Source organism: Cyprinodon variegatus, unplaced genomic scaffold (assembly GCF_000732505.1).
Source record: "Cyprinodon variegatus isolate N-32 unplaced genomic scaffold, C_variegatus-1.0 Scaffold220, whole genome shotgun sequence".
Classification (NCBI taxonomy): Eukaryota; Metazoa; Chordata; class Actinopteri; order Cyprinodontiformes; family Cyprinodontidae; genus Cyprinodon; species Cyprinodon variegatus.
This window is the reverse complement of record NW_015150673.1, coordinates 354,044-359,413: the sequence shown is the minus strand read 5'-3', so window position 1 is coordinate 359,413 and position 5,370 is coordinate 354,044.

Here is a 5,370-nt window from a genome sequence, read left to right as displayed (position 1 = left end):
ACTACTTCGTGGCCACAATTAAACATTTTTTTTGACCATGTCATCAGAGGGGCTCCGTAGATTAAAGGTATACTATGCAACCGGTGTTGATTTTCTAGCGAGGCTCCCCCCAGAGGGCGAAAGTAAAAGTGCACTGTCGTAAATATGCTCAGCTGTTCTCCTGGTTTCTCCGTCAAGCCAGGCGCGGTTGTTTTGAGTTTAGCAGACAGGAGAACGCAACGAATCACCATGTCTACTGCGGTAAGTGACGATTTTGTTCCAATTTTCGAGTTTGAAAATTTAGCATGTTTTCATACATTATTTGTTATGCATGTGTCTAAATAACAAAGATTGTAGTTAGCTAAGTTCTCGCCGTAAAGCAAGACCAACGAGACTTCTGAGCTTGTGGGTGCGGGCCGAGGGCAAGTACGGTATTTCCCCTACAGACCACCAGGACGGCCGAGAAAACCTTTTTTCGACCTGAAATGACTCATTTAATCATCCAAAACGTTATGGAACACATTAATTAACTGAAAAATGTTGCATAGTATGCCTTTAATATGTTTAAAATTATGTAATCAGAAAAAACAGTTTGAGATACTAAGAAGTATGAAATAAAATTAGGAAAATGCAAATAACATCATTACAGAATAACAAATTTGGTCAAAAGAAACACTTGTCCACCATGAGCTTTAAGAAACTGATCTTCAGTTTCAATTTGGGATCGAAAAAAGTATTTTTGATTGGAATTTAATTTACAGTAGGAAGCAGGTTTATTTTAGGGGGTGAAAATATTCCAGTAATGATTTCTGCTGCATATTTATCTGATCTGAAATAGTTCCAGTTACTTGAAGTGGGTAAAGTAACCAAAAAATTTACTCAAATAAAAGTTTTTTTTTTTCTAAAAGTTCCTCAAGTAAATATAACTACTTACTACCCACCAGTGCAAAAGACCAGCAGCATCCTATGAGGTACCAGGAAATTATTCTGCACAGTATTAAGTTTTCAGACTCTTAGGAAAATAGAAATAAATTAATAATCACCCAAAACAAATAATTTACCCTTTACTTCATAACTGTACACCACAATGTTATAATTTACCATTTGAAAATCCAACAATTCTAATAAGGTTTGTGGTTGTAATATTGGAAAAGGTAAGAATGTTCAACTGGTATGAAAACCTTTGTTAAACACTGCTTCCTGTTGCAGGTATCAAATCAGGAACTTTCTTTAGAGGGAAAGAGAGAGGATTTTACATCTGAATGATTTTGTTTTCACAGTTTCTTTGGAAGGTATGAGTGCTGGACTGTATGTTGGTGCAGCAGTTTGCATTGTTGGGATTAGATCCTTCACAGGGCCTTTCTGTTTGCTTGTTTCCTCCAAAGCGACAATCTAAAGCTTCCATGTTAGGTTAACTAGATATTTTTAGAGAACATAGAACTTACACAAGTTTAAAAAAATAGCCTGTGCTGTGTAGGAAACAATAACATGAAAAAATATCTATCTTGGTATTATAATCTCTTAGCGCTTGTTCTATTGGTTAATCTGGTTAAGCATCTAGCAAAATGTTAATGTGTCATTACTGTTCAGTCAGTCAGTTGGCTCAGGTGCATTGTTTCTGGGGGCTTTTATGCTCACAAAAAACATGTTCTGAATTTTTTTTTGTTTATAAGGCTCATGCTGGTCTATCTGTTTGCTTTGAGGAGGTGGAGGTTCCTGATATAACTCTGAAGTAGAATGAGATTACAGGCAGCATGTTTCCACCTCAAAAAGCGCCTCTCTCTGTGTCTAGACGATAAATTCTCTTTGGGTTTGCAAAGACCATTTCTTAGCCGCTGTCTTTTAGTTTATATGAGCTTTTCAAACGGATCAAGATCTGACGGAGGATCATCACCACGCTTGCAAGCTTTGAACGTGCCTCCCCTGCGTACTTTTTGCACCGCAGGACCACTGTCTTCAGAGGCAAGAGGAGAATAAAGACTCAGATCGAAATAAGCCCACCTACCCCAAAAACCTATATCTATTTTTTCCACCTTTGCTTGACCTGCTTTATGATCTCCTGCATGTTCATTAAAGAATTTAGGGCACGTGTGGAAAAATTGTTAGGGTACCCCTTTAATAGTAACTCAACTTCCAGCAGGAAGCGTCCCCAGCAGAGTTACACATCTTTCTTTAGAAAAAAAATGCCCTTTACAATGAAATTTTTAAAAGCAGAATAATACATCAAGCACTCTAAGGCAGAAAGTGACATTAAACTACAAAAACATTAAGAAAGCTCTGTGAAATATACATGAGAGCAACTGGATCACAGAGCCCTGCGGATAAAATTGGAAAAGGCACATGCTAATAGGAATGCACTCCAAATAGCTGAAGTTGGGCTGGGCCGCCTTCTGCAGAGCTGATTTAAGATAGTTCTAACTTTTATGTTGATTTGTTCACAGGGGTCCAGTTTAGGGTATTTTGGGGTATATTAACCATCGTTTTTTGTAGTTATTGCAGCTCAGCGTGGAAAGACCAAAAATCCTAGCAGATCCTCAACGGCATACCTTCACTGGATATCAGAAGACCGGACCGCCACGCTGCAGAGTCAGTGGCGAGCCAAAAAAAAAAAAAAAAAAGGAGATGAAATGTTTCTGATTGCAGATAAAAATAGAGATGTCACACACGCCCAGCACTATGACGGCTATGAGTGAGTGATGCTCAAAGACGTTGGCATGACAGACTGGCAGGCGGGAGAAAAACACTGAGGCAGAATGATTGGCTTCTCCTGTTTGATGTTGCTGTCTGGCTTACTCGTGATGCTTGGTTACATCTTCAAACCCCTTCTGTGCTGACAGTTGTAATGACCCCAAACATTTCATCTGTCACATCTGAGCGGCGCTCTGGCAATTTCAGCGGCAGAGAATCTCCTTCTGTGACCAGACTCCATGCCATGTTCTCACATCGATTTGAAAGGACACAAGTTATTAATGTCCATTTGTCATGGAGTTGTGTAATTATCCAGCAGAATGTTGTTGTTTTTTTTTACTTAAAAAAGGGAGAAAAGAGCCAAAAGTGCTGTTGCAATGTGAGGAGATGATACAGAAAAGCACAATAAATTAGGATGAAGTTATAGTAGCTTGCAAGAGGTAAAGCAATGCGAAAGATTATTTTAAAACCTTTTTAACACATTAAAATCAGTCAATGTTGTCTTTAAGTGCCAAATTAAAACCAGCACTTGGTTTGTATTTAATATCAATATAAATACATCCATCCTATGGAGGCCTGAGAGGTTTTCTGGAGAAGATTGCAGAACAAACAACATGAAAACAAAGGAACACAGACAGACCAGGGAGGTTATTCACAGATTTAAAGCAGATGTAGGTTAAAAAACAATCTCCTAAACTTTGAACGTTGTATCCATCATGTGGGAACAAACAGGATATGGCACAATTTGCATGCCTAAGAAGAGATGGACGTCCAAATAAACTGACAAGGAGAGCATTAATTAGAGAAACAAATAAAAGTTTTCTGGTAACTTTGATGCAGAGATCCACAGACTGAAGAATCTGTTTAAGGGCCAGCTATTAGACGTGTATTCCACAAATCCAGCAACAATAAGACACAGGAATGTTGAGTTGCTGAAAGAAAGTTGACATAATTTCAATCTTGGACACAGTAAATATCTAAAAGAAGGAACCCTGATCAATAAACGATGATAAACCTTAACCTTTAAATTGTTGTACTACACAACCCAACACTAAGTTGTTGTTTGTTCCAAACAATCCATGTGTGATGCTGAAAAACTCTTTAAAGCCGGCCTTTGTTAAGCCTATCTGTAATTTAGCTGTGATGCACGTTCAAAGGCTGAAACATCCCAGTTCCAGTCCCATCTGCAGAGCGGGAAGTGGTTTCCCATGGTTCTGCTGGGAGACGGCTTTCATGTGGAAACACTCTGTTGGTCCCCGTAGCCCCTCTGTTGTGACGGAGGATAATGAATTTCGCAACATCTGCCGTTTGTTAACCCTGTTTGGTGTAACCGATCCCTTTTTAATCCATGCACTTCCAACACGTGTGCAGCTCTACAAATGGACTGAAGCAGTTGGATCCCGTGACTTCCATGGAGCTCTGCAGCTCCATGAATGATACATCGAAAACAAAAAACCTTTCCGTTCTTTCTAGAAAAAGATGGTTGTACAAATGTTTACAAAACAAATACATTTTGACAGTTAAATTTATTGTATTGAGCACCAATGTAAAACATAGGCAAAGCTTATTTTTATGTCCTCGATTTGTCCCTTTAGTTTTCTATTTAAATTTAACTTTAATGGAATCGTTGCATCTTTTGATGGTTCCACTGCAAAAAATGTTCAATGACAGCTTGTGAAACATTCCCTTAAAAGTTGCCATTTTGGCGAAAAGCAGGGTTGCTTTCGAGTGCATAGAATACAACAAATGCAGGTCCAGCAGATTCCAAAACAGTTTCTTTTTCTTAACATGTATCATTGTTAAGAAAAAGAATATACAGTATTATCATATTTTTCATCTTTTTTATTGGAGGATTATCCTAAATGCTGGAAACCTGTAAATAATTAGAAAAAAATATAGTTCACTTTTCTTTTTCTATTTTTTTTGCCACAGAATTCCACAGATTGAGGTAAAATTCTAATATGTTTTAATTTGATCCAAACATCTTTTAAGGTCTTACTTTGACATGCATCATATTTGTTTTTATAAATTCTCTAGATTACAACAAAAATTATTCGAGTCACCAGACCTACGAGTTGAAAATCCCTCTGCTTTAACAGCCTGGTTCTGCAGAGGGAGTGCCATTATGCTGCAGTTAGAAAAAAATGTTCTTTCCTAAGTCATACCTTCATCTCTTTGTGTTAAAAAAAGTTTTTAAACTTCCAACAAAAGTGAACTTGTCCTTGTTAGCGGCAATTACCTCCACAGTGAGTGCACATTCTTTTTTTTTTTGTGTCTCTGTTATGTTCAGAAATGATCTGTGACCCAAAGTTCTTCACACTGTGGGAAACACGTTGAAACAAATGAAGTGACTGAATCTACTTACATTTAAATTAAATAATTGTATCTTTAAAAATAGATTTTCCAATTCTTTTATGTCTTCATATTAAGAGCCAGGCTATATAGATATTTAGGCATAGCAGTATTTATAAGCTAACTTAACATTTGTTACTATATATTGTACTGTATAGAAAGAAGAGAAATGGGCAAAAAAAAAATATACTCACTTATGGTGATCCGTTAAATTTAAATGTAAATCCCTTTATTGTCCCATTATGTTGAAATTCACTCTCTGCATTTGACCCATCCCCTTGGGGAGCAGTGGGCTACCATTGTGTGGCGCCTGGGGAGCAGTGTGGGGTTAAAGGAATAGTACACCCAAAA